This window comes from Photinus pyralis, unplaced genomic scaffold (assembly GCF_008802855.1).
Source record: "Photinus pyralis isolate 1611_PpyrPB1 unplaced genomic scaffold, Ppyr1.3 Ppyr1.4_LG2, whole genome shotgun sequence".
Classification (NCBI taxonomy): Eukaryota; Metazoa; Arthropoda; class Insecta; order Coleoptera; family Lampyridae; genus Photinus; species Photinus pyralis.
In genome coordinates, this window is record NW_022170403.1 from 49131653 (window position 1) to 49147956 (window position 16304).

The window sequence follows — 16304 nt, forward strand, 5'->3', positions numbered from 1 at the left end:
CACATATAGGTACATGTCAGTTGCCTTGTAAAAACATTGTACAATCGTGTTCTAAAGAGGACTTGGAGACGCCCTATGAAAATAAATTGATTGAATGGTCTTTTTTTTCTTATGTCGCGTATAAATTTTAGTCATCAAAAGCGCCCAAAAACTGATCCACAACATTGGGAAGTTTTGGCAGTGTTTATTGTTTCGAAAAATAACCGACCATGCTTGTGAAAAAGCCGGAGTGTCTAACACTACAATATTCAATCAAGATTATACACGAACATTTGGGTATGAAAAAAGAGTCTGCTCGTGGTCGTTTTGGTTATTGAATACCTACATGGCAAAAGGGTGAAGTTTATGGTAGCACGATTGAACGCTTGAAAAGATTTCCATCTTAACTGTTCCTGATTTGGCACTGTATTAATCACAGATTGCCATTTTTCTCAAACATTTAAAGAATTTGTTCATTTAATTACTTTTTTCTTCAGAATGGACACATTCGTCTAATTTAGGTACTTTGACAAAAACGAGCATATTAATACGTAAGGCCATAAAATTGAGTTACTTCCGACTAGAATGTTTTTAAAGAGGGCCACAAAATTGTTACAGTTTAATGATGATTACGATATTAACCTCAACGTAAAACGAATGGTTAAAAATGTTAGAATGCAAACCAAATCGAAGTAATTTTTCAGTTTTTTTTACCACAGAACTCTTCAAATTAATGTTTGTTTAATTTCAAAATAGTTATTACATAGTTGGTAACGAGGGAGAGAATTTTAGGGAATATTTATTTAGAGCAAAACGGTGAGATTAAGCGCAAATGAGTAGAAAGTGCAACCATTTTAATTGAATGAGTTTAGTACTTTTCTCCATGTGAAGTATTACAATAAATAGTATCTGTGTCTAGGTCAGACGGCTACACTTTGTTAAAGATTTTGTGCAAATTTAAGATTAATGTTATATAATGTCGCACAATCACGCTCAAGTAATACCGAATTCAAATTTGGTCCAGCAATTATAAACGCGCAGAAACCTACTGTAAAGGAAACGTCTTTTTAAAAACCATTTAATCACCAAAGCACCTAACCGCAAGTAAAAAGAGGTTTTAATGTAATTTATTATGAAATTACTATTCCCTTACTAATTGAGACAATAATAATAAAAATAAATTAGTTCCTCGTTACGCAATGGCGTATTTAGAATCGATTTTAAGATTACGTTGTTTTTACAAATCGTTTTATTAACTAAATTGTGGGATAGTATAAAAATTTCTTACCGGCGAGATCCGTAAATACGAAGTCGTAGTATCTCTTAACCGAATTGTTGTAAATCGACATTTTCTTCTTTATTCTGCAATCCTTCGGCTATTCACGCACAATACCTGAAAACACGGGAAAATTGTAAGAGCACCGCACAAAATTATACAACAAAGACTTAAGGTAAACCACATCTAATAAATTACGTTTGCAATATGTTGCATCAATTTGAATACAAAAAGAAAATTTACGCTAATTATCACATTTGCAACAAATTTCACCCATTGCAGTTAATTGCGTAGTTAATTGACATTTGATAAGTAAACAATTAACATTCCAATTACCATCATCCAGACACTGAAGAATTTCCGGCAACCGAAGGTGTTTATCTATTTCACAATTAGTCGAAAGTACTTTTACGACTTTTTGAAGTATACTGCAAATATACTAAGAAACTATTCCAATTGTACGTGAAAGTAGGTAATATTTATTTTATTGACAACCACTACTCCGTTTACAAGAAGCGCAATGTTGACTCATGCTATATTGAGACAAAATGAAAAGTGCTGACTGCATGCAGCCCGGAATTTGGCAAATATTTATATACATAACACAGGAAACGAACAGAATGCGCTCATTTAAAATGTAAAGTATACCTATGTATTGTCTTCGGAATTATGCAGATGAGTTTGATGACACCGCAAGTTTAAGCCTACCTATGTATAAGAAGAAACATAGAGTTAATGCAAAAGCTAAAAATGCCTAAATATCTCACCCCATTGTCCCGGCTACTTACATAACGCCTAATTTTGCACAAAAAACAAAGAAACAATTTTCAATTTTTATGGCTGTTATCGGTGATGTGCGCTCCGATCAGTTTTAGCCAGCCGAATGAATTATTATAGCATGGTACGTAAAGGACGTCATTTTTGGTGGAAATATGCAAAGTGAAATAGGTAGGAGAAATCTGTGGACACGAGTACCTAATCTTCAGAAGTCGAGGGATTGTTTACTCTAAGGGATTACGTAAGATACTAGCAGTTTTATGATGAGTATATTTACTTTAATAAAAGTCAATAATAAATAATGAAAGTTGAGTTATTTAATTAGCAATGTCGATTAAGGCGGAAATTTTTCAGTCAATAAAGACAGACAAATACTCAATGTGGTTTTATAGTCGGTCAGTTCTTTTTTTGACTGAAAGTGTCTTAATTGCACCATTCTTGTTTTTGGAGGTGTATAAAACTCGGTAATTATTGAGTTCTAACAAAATCATTGATGTGGTATGCCTATCCTTTCTCGCTTTTGGATAAAGGTTATACTACTGTTGTCAGGTAGAAAATGGGACTTTCAAACCCCAAAATGTACACTTCCAAGATGCGGAGATAGGGAATGTATGCAAAGAAGGTTAGGAAAACGACGATGTTTTGCCGTCATAGTGGATTTTTGCGTTTTAATCCAATATGATAATTTACAATAGCCCTATTATTAAAATATTGAGAGTAGCTACGTGTTAAAGATTGTTTGCTCAAGAATAAAATTGAACGTGTAGTTACATTTAGAAAAAGCTTCTGTTGAATATGTCGTTAACCTGATATTCAATTGTTTTCCAAATTTCTCCATTGCAATCATGACAAGTACCTATGCTAATTTAACGATTGAGTTTAAGGAAAGGCAATTCTTTTAGTGTAGTAGCACAGATAATCTTTTATCTGTGGTAGTAGGATCTATGGCGATTGGCGATTCTGTGATGGGGATTCCGCAATGTGTAGAATTTCGCCGTTAAGGACGGCATACGAATTAAAAAATTGAACCAGTTATGAAATGAGGCAACCCTGATTCAGCTATTAAATATCAGAGGTCGCAGCATGTTTTAAAATCGAAAGATAGTGAAGTATTATCTTTGTAGTAAATAAATTGTGCTGCCACATCGTGTCGAGTAGGTAGTACTCTACTTACACAATTGGTTTGTGTATGCTCTAAATTTAATTACTTTTACATGTTGGCTTCCATATGACCTTGTGCACATTCCTTTGCTTATTTTAACGAGATAAAAAACAGCTGGTTGACATAGATTAAATTACATTTAAAAGTACACGCAAAAACAGATTATGCACTATTACCAGAGATTATTCAACAAATTGAAGGCATGTTTTTTTGTTCAAATACCTAGCCCTTCTGCTCTCGCTCTGCAGTCGAAATCGCAAATAAAATTTTTGACGTTCATTTGTCAATATTCTTATAATTCTTTGACGTGGTGAATTTAAAGGATACATAGGGGAATTTGCTTTATTTACAACCAACTGTTTATTTTGTCAAACCTACAATTTGTAATCATTATTTTCACGAATACTTCATACTATGCGATCAAAAAAGAGTTGTTGTTGAGCAACCTTTGGAATTTTTGGTTACCCAGAAAATCGGCGACTCGATTGTCAATCCTTTTTTGATCGCTCCTTATATGAAAAGCGGGAGAAATCCTACTCGGGGGTTATTGGGGGTGTAGAGTCCATCTCTGCTCTCGAAATTGACAGACGATGCCCAGGAGCGGCGCTACGAGGGTGCAGTGAAGTAAAAAATTAACCGTGCTGAAAAAATTGTTACTCGGGGCAATTCATATTTTTTTACTGAAAATTCACCCCCGCCCCCATGATCTCTACCCCTGAGCATACCCGGATAATTTGGACAGTAGATCTGGTCTCTGCGCCAACGAAGATAATAAATGCATTTTTGCACCCCTGTGATTTTTAGGAAATGCACGTCGTAGGATAGACATAGGATAAGGGCAGCGTTGCACAATCGTGTAAAATTACCAAACGGATTTAACTACCTGTCTTCTTTTCTGGAGGGTCGCCCACACACATTCAAATCACAAATGTCATTTTATCTTAGTAAAAGAGAAAGGAATGTTGGCATAGGTCGCGTTTATGTACTCGTGTTTAGACAAACAACCATTCATTGTACTCAATGACATCATAATGGGATGCAGCAGTTCCTTTATATTTTTTACAGACGCGCGCCAAGTTAAGTTGTACCTTAGCGACATCTAGAAGTAAATAGCTGCACTACTGCTGCTTGCCGCCATTGTGATTGATGTAACTTTTTAAAAATGAAATCTTTGAGAATGACTCCTGGCCGCAATATTGGGTTTTAAATGACAAAACTTTCAATATTGAAAGAGGAGGAGCAGTTTTACAGCGACTGTACTTTAAAATTCAACAATTGCTTAAAATAAAATATGAAATGTGCCCTCTTATTTTAGCAATATTGTAGTAATTACTGTCTTTTTAGTAAAACCTTTATACAGTCGCTCTAGAGTAATGTATGTAGAATTTATATGTTCAAAAACCAAGCTAAAAAATGATTGTATAAGCCCAGGAGTCATTCTCAAAGTTTGATATAATTTTACAATGCAATTTGTCAGTGGCGACCTCTATTGGTTCTCATGAATAGTATGCCGTCCTTAACTCCGATATATGAGGATAGTATAATTGCATTTCATTACATCCACATCCACGTATATTTTTTCTTTACCGTTGGCTGATATTTCATATAAAATTTTCCATTGACGATTGTTGCACGTTTCATCTATAATTAGCCCTTTTGTTTAAAGACATTTTTGGTTAAAAACGCAAAGGGTTGCCTGTGATTTTCTTTTAGGGCGCAGGAGGGCCAACACCTTTTGACAGCCTTTCCATTTGCTGATAGGAGCAGCCATTTTCTGTAGTTGGGTCACTGGATCATACAACAGATTTGATAACAAGACACCAACAACCAAACAACTTCCATAACTTTTTGCGTATTAATTAATAACTATTTTTGCCCCTTCCGGGTTGTATGCTATCACCTTTAACCTTTTCACTGTTGCGCACGTATATATACGTTCTGAAAATGCGGAATCTGTGTGCGACGTACGTATATACAGTGTGTCCCAAATCGCGTGGGATTGCATGGGTAACTTTGTTATTATTAAAGATAGAGAATTGGTTAAATGGGCAATGTTTTGCAGTTTTGGATGCTTATTTAAAATTTCCTTATGGAAATTCAAAATGTCGCATAGGTTCCACGTAAATTCAAAAAAACTAAAATTGGTCATTTCCTTGAATGTCTTATATCATCGAAAGTATAAGAGATATAAAAAAAAGTTTTATATAAAAGTGACTGTCTTTGATACGCTTAATTTAGAATTGATGTCAAAAAAATTCAAGATTGCTACTTTTGAGGAACATTTACCAACTTCCTAAAGTTAAATAGGCGCTATATGGGATTTTTAGATTACTTGATAGATTTTTTAATTCTCTTTTCAACGAGCTATCATAACATAAGATTGAAAATAAGATACCAGTTATATCAACGGTTTTTATATTTTAATCAAGTAGGCTGTGATGAATTAAAAAAAACAAAACAAAATCTACTCGAGCCAGCAAAACAATGAAAATAATTACATCAGATGTTTAAAAAATCAGGGGCGCACTCATGAGAGGGGGGTTTGGGCATTACAACTCCCTCCAAAATTTTATATAAGTAGGCCTAGAAAAATTTTGATTTTTATAACATCACTTATTGACTATCTTATTATCCATACTTACATACCTACAAATGGTGGTATAACTACAAACTATCCCCTCGAAAAAATGTCATGCCATTATCCAGTTAAACACATTTCAAGACACTTTGCTTTATTTTACACAATGTATTACCATTGATGCATTGTCCCAGGTCACATTTTGTAGGTCAGTGGGTGGTTTATCCGCAAGAATATCGAAACTAACAGTTTTACCAGTCCGAGTAATGGACAGATGAGTCTTATTTTTCTAACTGCGGAGTGTTCAAATCGACATAATGAACACTATACTCGTCACAGGAAAACCTACATGTTGTAGTTTCACGCCGAAATCAATTAATATTTTTTTTAAATTATGTAATGTATTTTATGGCATAATGGGAAGTCATGTAATTGGACCGGTAATCTTCGTTGGATCTTTAACTGCTCACCATGATTTATTAATTCTCCAATAAACTTCCTTAAAGGATTTTTCTCGACAACGTATGTTTCGAAGAAAGGGTTGGTTTATGCTACCTACCAACAAGCTGGCTGCTCAGGTCACAATTCACGAATTATGTACAGTACATTAAATTATAAAAGTAAGTACTTAATTAAAAAATAAAAGTAAAGTGGAAGTAGCTACCACTACAATAATAATAATAATCATCAATGGCAACACGTTGCCTAAACTAAACTGTCTTGAAGTGTGTTTCACTAATAATGGCCAGTATTTTAAACATCTGGTGTAATTGTTTTCATTGTTTTGTTGCCTCGAATAGATTTTGTTTTGTTTTTTTTTATTCGTCACAGACTACTTGATTAAAATACAAAAACCGTTAATATAACTGGTATCTTATTTTCAATCTTATGTTATAATAGCTCGTTGAAAAGAGAATTTAAAAATCTATCAAGTAATCTAAAAATCCAATATGGCGCCCATTTAACTTTAGGAAGTTGGTAAATGTTCCTCAAAAGTGGCCATCTTAAATTTTTTTTTATATCAATTCTAAATTAAGCGTATCAAAAACAGTCACTTTTATATAAAACTTTTTTTTATAGCTCTTATACTTTCGATGATATAAGACATTCAAGGGAATGGCCATTTTTAATTTTTTTGAATTTACGTCGAACCTATGCGACATTTTGAATTTCCGTAAGGAAATTTTAAATAAGCATCCAAAACTGCAAAACATTGCCCATTTAACCAATTCTCTATCTTTAATAATAACTAAGTTACCCATGCAATCCCACGCGATTTGGGACACACTGTATACGTTGTACCTGTTTAAAATTCTGCACACCATCGGAAAGCCCATTTCCTGAGCTTTCCAACGAGTACCAACACGACTCAATTTAGTTTTGTCCAGTACGCTAAAAACGGTTTCAGGTAACACATGTGCGAATTCATTTTGTTGTCGTAGTAGTTATTTATTCAGACGTTTGATAAATTGTTTTATCCATAAGTCAATCAGTAGATAGCGGTTAATTTTTTTATTTTTTATTTATTTTTTGTTTTTATATAAAAAAAATAAAAAAATAAAATAAAAAATAAAAAAATCAAATCAAAAATAAATAAAAAAATGTTGATGCCCCCCCCCGATAAAATATATTGACCTTTCCTTCCCAACCTTGCATATTCACGTGCTGGGTGCTGCAAATCAACCTGCTGATGACGTATATATACGCGCGACGATTTCTCTCAGTGCGACGTACGTAAATATACGTTTTGTACAATTTTAATTTAGCACAGACTGTTGACACTCGAATTTTTAATTTAGCAGCGAAAAGGTTAAGTAATTCTGTTAACGTCAGTATCTATCTATTTATTATCTTGAGATCTCTGTTAAGTGATGATCGAAGTAGACCCGCGTATGCTATTGGCAACCCTCCAATTCCTTCTGAAGCTGTTGACCGATTAAGTATCGTACTTGTAAGCTTACTACGAGTAAGCCGATGCCCTTCAGGCATTAATCAGTTCATTGCATTCCGAGCTCTGCAGCTTGGGAGTTTTCTTTTGTTTGCAGATTTATGGATCCGGGAACTGAGCTCTCTTCTCTGGATAACATCTTATTAAATTAAGGTAATCTGTTTTACTTGTATTTGGCACCACACGTGTACATTCGGGTTCGAAACATCAACTTCTTTGTGGAAACTTGTTTTAAGCTCCAATAATTAATTTAAACGATAATTCTTGATTGGAATTTTGTTAAACTGGGATTTGTGTACGCTATCCCATTGGGGAATTTATTTAATATTTGTTGGCAATAAACCAGCATTTATTTTGGTATTTAAATTTACTTGTATTCTTTGTAATCCCGTCGTATTTTCTCAATTTCATGCGGGGAGAGTTAAGTTAGAATACCGGACTTCAATAATGACAATCCTGCACTCCAGCTTTTCATCCCAATCACACTTCTTGTGGCATCTGAATCGAGTAACCGTAACATTTTGGTTCATAGAATATCGACCATTATACAGTAATATTAATTAAGAAGTAGACATAGCGATTTATTTTCTCTATGTCTACTTTTAACTGGCAAACTCCTTCTGAGGGGTGCCTAATTTAATTCATCCAAAATAATTTCTTAAAACAAATAAAGACCTGATTGTCATATTAATTAATTTAAATATTGTTGCTTTGACATCACAGAAAAGAAATCTCTTACGTTCCTCAAACTGTTATACCGGCACTGTACCAATTGACAATATCAACTTTATCAATTTATTAATATGACAGCCAGATCTTTATTTGTTGAAAGAAGTTATTTTGGTTGAATAAAATTAAGAGCCCTCTAGAAGATATTTTTGTCGTGCATAGAGAAAAACAATACCTACACATAAATCCCTATGTCCACTCCTTAATAAATATCACTGTATCTGCGGTCCCTCATTACCCTGAACATGCGACACTACAAAATCTGATAAAAACTTCACCCTAATAAATTGATAGTTAACCTACGTCTAACACTTTCATTACTTGTTTTTTTACCTAGGTTGGCAGCGAGGACACTCACGAGCTGTAACATCAAGCTTACCACAGCTAAAGCAGTGTCTCCTAAGCAGCCTATCTCAGAATCTAGCAAGGTGACCATTCTTTAGACAATTCCAACAATTAGCGTCATTAAGGTTAAACCCCAGACATCGAATTCGACGCACTTGTACCAGAAATAACAGAGTTTAGGCTCAGCAGCGGATAAAGAACACTCCTCCTCCAATGCTGTTATGGTTTCTACCACCGCCCACCGGTAATTGCATGGTATAAAATGGAGCGATCTAGATTCCTCACCAAGATATCTAGTTAAATGTCACCATACCGAGAGAATAAGGTATTCATACAAGAAAAATATTCTATAATGGTTCGTTAAAGGACCTTGGACCCTAGAGAGAATTTCTTGGAAAAGTCTCGATCAACACCTGAAATAAATTTTGGAGAAGAAAGGAAAAATCTGACATGAACACTCTCTCCGGGTCGCACAATGGGTTCGAATTAACACATAATTAATTTATTGAAAATGACAAAAAGTTATTCAGAAAAGCATATTAAATCAAAATTCCTGTAATAAAGAGAAGCTTATTTAAACAAATTACCCAGTACAAAGGGGTTCGATAACGAAAATTTAAAAAAATCATAAATTCCTTACAGTTTTTCTTTTTCTCTTTTAATACTCCTAATAATCTAGTTGTGAATGTCTTTAAAAGATCTGGACCCAATTACTCGAACTAGCTTGATAAAAAACACGATGAAAAAGATTCTCGTAGAAGCTTTTAACTTTCACCATGCAGACAACTGCTTTGTTCACTCCCACTCACAATAACCTTTTCTAAGTACGGACAAACCGTAAAAAAAAGCTTTGCACCACTTCAACGGTCAAAAAGTGTTATAGGTTCACTTGTGGAAAAGATATACTAAATTTTTTCAAATCGACAAGAGGCTGTATCAGCAAAGGATGCATTTGACAATTTCCTGGAACTTTTGATGCATTTCATACACCTTGCGCCATGTTTCTTTTCACCTGTTATGAATGATGATGAATCACTGATTAAGACCAAACTTATAGATACGAAACCGTCAGTGACATTGTGTTTCAGGAAGTGACAATATAAAACAATGTTTATTACTAGTCACAAGTTCAATATCCACTCGATTACCTAAGCTAATTCAAATTACTTGCAGTTGAAACAAAGGTAAAGTACAATGACCTTGATTTTCATTCCACCGAGATACTCCAGTGAATATAGTAAAACTAGACAATCAAAATTAGTAGCACGAATTCTCTCATCCCTTGGCATAATGTTAACATTGTTAATTGTATGCATAATACTCTACCAAAACAGTATTGATTAGGGTCACTGACCCAGTACAATTTGTATTGCCGTATACCAAAAGGAGGTTTTAATAAAAACGTTTAATGGCATTAATTTGCGTACATGATACAAGCCGTAAAATAGTCTGATTGTCAGCAAAGCATCCCCTCGCGAACGTGCAGAGTCAGCAGAAACTTGCACAATATCAATTAGAACCGAAAACAGAACTCGTGGTAGTTACGTAAGCGAATTAAGTGATAATTGTAAACAGTTAACAGTCAATATTTAACTATATACCGATTGTAGACTATCTAGAGACACAAAAATCTTCCAATACGGACTTCTAAAGTTCTCGATAAATAAGCGACTGCTCGAGGGTTAAAACTCTGCAACCCTCGACTAGTTTATTGGTCAACGCGCTTCTTAAGTACATGCCGATAAACTTTACAAAACCCTCGCCGCAAATTAGTTTCCAGTTATCTCGAATTAAGGGCCCAAACTCGAAAGACTCAGCCTCGGGCCTTCACCTGTATAATGAATTGATAAAAGGGATCTAACTTATGACAACCTTAAGCGCATTCCCGGTTTTGTTATTTGCGAAATTACTTATCTGGCCTTATCACATTATTCAGTTGCGAGTTCCGGCAACTTTGGGACATATCACTTTATTGAATTTAGGTTGGATTAGTTTTGTGTAATTTACTAACGAGCGCATAAAACGCGGACAGACGGTGCAAATTCTGTTGCACTTTTTATTTTTTGGCATGTTCATCCATGATACCGTAAGTACGCTTTATTCATTTAGCGGATAAATTATATAATATACAGTCTACGAGTTTGTCTAAAGCAGACGTAAAGTAATAAATCAGAGAAAATTATTGTTTGTAGTGTTACTTGGATTGCCTAATCTCAACAATATTTGTTGTAATTTGAACGGGATTGGAAAAAGCACGATATATTAACTTCAAAAAGGAAAAGCAACAACCAGCACTGTGAAAAAACTAGCTAGGATGCCCTAAATCACTATTAGTGAAAATAATCAGAGTATTGGACAAACATTCATTATTATATTTCAACACACAAACACGACAGTTAATACGACGCCCGGACTACCTGTTTTGTTTCTCTCGGCCTCGACGTTTTGCCCCAGATCACTTAGTATTAGCATTGAATAAGTACTTATTCAATGGTATTAGCTAAGGCTGAGTCGAGACGATGTTTCTTGAAGCGCACATGGTCCCTAAAAACCAGATGGTTGGAGACGTTGTGGCGATTACTGGGCTCTTAACACTAAAACAGTTCCGGGCAGATATCCAGTACGGCACATTCGTGACTGCATATCGCCTTCGTGGATACACTAGGTCCTCCATCATGGATCTTGTTAAGCCCTATATACAGATTCCTGTAAATCCATGGCAACCATTGTCTCAATAATCGTTGCCATGGAATTTAAGCTACGCTTCAGCTAAGCTCCGCTTAAATTTGTCGGTGCAAGCGGGCCTTAGAGTCTAAATGTTTAAAAATGAACAGTTTTGCTTTTCCTATCATGCTCAACAGAAGTTTCTCTCAACCCCCCAAATATGATCTCCCATCATGCTTTCAGCGTATTAGTGGTAACGTGTTCAAATTCCATTATCTTGATAAATTCTTCCGAATGATCTCCCATATTATCCTTAAATTGATCTAAATGAGAATATAGCCTGTGCATATTTAGAGACATTCTATGCCCGATGATGCAAAACCAAATCCTATTAGCTCGTCATAATTTTTAGCTCTATGGGTTCCCAGGAAACCATGAACGGAAAACCATGTACTATTGCCATAAAACTGTTCTAGGATTTTTCCTCCTTTTTGCTAAGTCACCACGGGAAAATGTCATACGTTCACACCCCATATTTTTTTTATTTGCGAGCAAACAAAAATTTCAGCTTTAATTTTCGTCCCTGAAAGCTTTCAATTAAACCGCTATAACTTTTGTAAAAGCAAACTATGTCCAATCGCACTTTTTCTTTTTTTGCTTATTACCTATAGTCAGAATATATTATGTAAATCCCATGCGCAAAAAAAATTATTTTTTTGTTGACCGGTGTAATGTAGGTATTATTTCACTCTTTTTAGATGGCACTTTTCCAGGGAGTTGGATCGGAAATCGCGGGTCATAGCCTGCTCGGTCCGCGCACCTTTTCCCATTAGATTTCTCTTTGTGGGGATATGTAAAAGACACAGTTTATGACAGGCCTCCCACAACAAGAGAAGACATGATGTTGAGAGTAAGAAATGCAATACAAGCCATTTAATCACAAGCGATACAAAACTTTACAAGAGAATATTTCAGAAGAAACACGAAGGCGCTCATTTTGAGCATGCGTTGAAGGAGAGGGTTTAAAAATTTGATTGAAATTTGATCTTATTTTCTGTTTGCTGTTTTCCAATTAGCTGATCACTTTGTTGCCTTTTTTATTGATTAATTATTTAGATTAGAATGAATGATCTTAAGAATCCTTTCCTTGATTTGTTTAAAATTCGATTGTCATAAAATCATGGCCGGCGACTAAAAAGAAAATCCGAAAAAAATGGTATCAATCGAGGCCTACGATACTTACAGGCTGGAGCGCTCGAAAAAGTCACGTGACGTTAGGAGTCATATGAAATACATTACGGCTTATGGAAAAACCGTGCGCGGCTCCACTATTTATTTTTTTACTCCGGATCCGTTCAACATAGAGCCACGAAATTTCAATGAGAGCTTCTCAATAGTACACACAATCAAATTATGGTGTTCGTTAATTTTTAATAACACTAAAAATAATTAATTTTTAGGTTTAAAGTATTGAAGATAAAACGATGTTAGTAAATCCGCGTTTTTCTATCTTTACATCATCATATTTCTTTTTCTAGGAACTATATCATTATAATCCTTTCGGTGCCTTAAACTAGAATGATATGCGCCTCCAATTATGCGTATATAATGCCTTATCTGATATTAGTATAGTTTTAACAGGGCCTACAAAATCGCACATTTATTATCCGCGCAGAGAAAAATTCAACATGCGAGAAACTTTTTTTGTTATTGCTATAATTGTATCACATATCGAATGAATTGTGGCCAAAGGACACAAAAATGTTCTTCAGAAGGAATTTTTAAGAAATGGTCTCTTGTTTCCTTTTTTCAGCAGCTGAAGTAAATAGCGCGATTTCAGAATAAGTGAACACGCAAAGGAATTATTATGTTTCAAATAATTGTTAGTAATCGATTTTAAAATTGTGTTTGTGAGATTCAAGAGGAGTATTTTGCATCAAAGATTTTGTTTCGTCGTGTAATTTAGCAAAAGATGAGGCGATGTTAAATATAAGTATTGAAATATTCTAAGATTTAGAAAACGACACAACAGCTACTTCTGAAAACGAAAAAAAAACGGCACTGCCTATTCCTTACAAGCTGTACTTTTTACTAAAACTGCTGTAAGTTGGATAGAAAATGCTATTTTGTAAAACTTCCTTATTCAAAAGGTTATTTTTATTTATTCATAGAATGAAGATGAAAGCCTACGATACTTACCAGGCCACTTATGCGGACAAGACAAATTTCCCATTTCACTTTAACACGAGAAGGTTTAACTAAAATACTTTATGTACTGCAAAATTCATATTAACGAAGATATAAGATATACTCCATACTTTTGACTGACAATATCTTTAATTTTATAGTTTAATGTAAATTTGAATCTCACAAACACAATTTGAAAATCGATTACTAACAATTTGAAACATAATAATTCCTTTGCGTGTACACTTATTAATCGCGCTATTTACTTCAGCTGCTGAAAAAAAGGAAACAAGAGACCATTTCTTAAAAATTCTTTCTGAAGAACATTTTTGTGTCATTTGGTCACAATTCATTCGATATATGTGATACAATTACAGCAATAACAAAAAAGTTTCTCGCATATTGAATTTTTTTCTGCGCGGATAATAAATGCGCGATTTTGTAGGGCCTTTTAAAACTATACTAATATCAGATTAAGCATCATATACGCATAATTGGAGGCGAATATCATTCTAGTTTAAGACACCGAAAGGATTATAATGATATAGTTCCTAGAAAAAGAAATATGATGATGTAAAAATAGAAAAACGCGGATTTACTAACATCGTTTTATCTTCAATACTTTAAACCTAAAAATTAATTATTTTTGGTGTTATTAAAAATTAACGAACACCATAATTTGATTGTGTGTACTATTGAGAAACTCTCATTGAAATTTCGTGGCTCTATGTTGAACGGATCCGGAGTAAAAAAATAAATAGTGGAGCCGCGCACGGTTTTTCCATAAGCCGTAATGTATTTCATATGACTCCTAAAGTCACGTGACTTTTTCGAGCGCTCCGGCCTGTAAGTATCGTAGGCCTCGTATCAATTCAATGATATGGGAATTAGGAAACTGTTGAATATAAGTAGTTATAGAAACATGTAATATCAAAATATGCCAATTTTGATTTTCTGTCATTTGCTGTTGTAGAAAATGCTCATTTCATTTAAATAAAATTGAGATTTTAAACTTTGAAATTTCTTAAATTTGGATCTCCATAGTTGCAGTCGTACGCAACTTAACTTTTTTTAAGTACACTAAGAAAATCCCTATTCTTTCTCTATGCCCTGGTAAAAATGGGTTGTTCTATCTACAACCGTTTCCAGGTACCGTCTGCGTCGGCCATTTTTTTTAAGTCAAAATAACTTAAAAACCATAAATTGTATGGATATCAACATGGGGGTATTAAAGAACAAAAATTTCACGAAGAATCCAAAATTGCAATAAAAAATAGGGGTTACCGTTTAATACAACGAAGATACTAATTACTATCGGTAGGTATTTCCGAAAGGCACACCATTTTCAAAATATTTTTTCTACGAAAGTGTAGAAACACGATTGTTTTTGTAGGTAAATTGATTGTGAAAACAGGTCTTTGAAACACTAGTGCGGCAATAGTATATTAAAGTACAAGTGTCATTTGACGAAGATTGTCGCACGAGGTAGTTTGCCGCATAAGCCGCGTAGCGGCGAATGCGGCAAAAGCCGAGTGCGACAAGTAGACAAATGACACGTGTGCTTTATACTATTTTTTCTATTTCGACTTTTATTTTAAATAATAAATTATACAAATTATAAATATTGCCTTTAGGCGTTGTTAGGTAATTTTAAACTATCATTCAGTGTATGTTGGTAATAGACACAATTCATTGATTTTCACGTTGGCTAACCTGATTCCTGTATTTTCAAACTTCAAACTTTTAATTATTTGGTCATAATTCCATTTTGAGGCAGTTATGATAAATACGGATGACAAACACGTCTCTTGTACCCCACCAGAGATCCAAGAGATTGCCAATGAAGCGACGTTAAATTTACTGCCTGTAAAATCGAAAGCAAAGTACGAGGAGTACAAAATTTTTGAAAACTGGCTGGCCGAGAAGGGGAGTTCAAAAAGTAAGCAAGAATGTACTGCTGGCATATTTTACTACGCTAAGTAAAAATAAAAAAAGTTCTACCCTTTGGAGTATATATTCAAAATTAATCGGAATTAATACAATCGGTCAAGTTCCTCGTACTTTATTTACACTTTACAGGTTATGTTTAGTTTTGATTTGACGGATACCGTTGACAGCAAAAAAGCGAGGGGTACCAATCCAACAAAATAAAAAAAATAATGTGTTTCTATTTCTTTCGGCATCATTTCTGTCTAGAAACGCACGCAAACTGGGCCAATCAAGTACGGTTTCGGTATTGTTTCCACATCGAAATAGAAAAAATAATTTTTTCTATTTCGGTGTCACAATGATGATTTTGTACAACTGTTTTCGGCCGAAAACAGTTGTACAAAGACAGTGATTATAGTCGTTTTTTTTGGTAACTCATCTGCATCTCTTAAGTTGGCAGTTACTAGTTAGTACAAGTAGGTACAATACTTCCATGTTTGAACTTCAAAATGTCAGTCGTACTACGCTGCCAACCTAAAACTTAACGGCATAAAAAGTGTTCCCAACATAAAACATGTTAGTTCTAATGTTTCCTATAGCTTCTGATTATGATTTTTTTAATTAAATTAAAGCACCGAAATAGAAAAAATAGTATGAAAAACGCGTGTTACAATGCTTTATTGTAATACTCCTATCTTGCGGACACTCGTGGCTACGCTTCGCGTCGCCA

The 16304-nt window shown here is 34.4% G+C and overlaps 1 long non-coding RNA gene across 1 annotated transcript; it reads right to left on the minus strand.

Moving 5' to 3' along the window:
• Positions 1-1084: 1084 nt before the first annotated feature.
• LOC116164924 lies at positions 1085-2282 on the minus strand. Its single transcript, XR_004144029.1, has 3 exons — positions 2023-2282; positions 1904-1963; positions 1085-1372 (listed from the first exon to the last, which is right to left on the minus strand). It is a non-coding gene; the product is annotated as an uncharacterized LOC116164924 (long non-coding RNA).
• Between the last annotated feature and the right edge of the window lie 14022 nt (positions 2283-16304).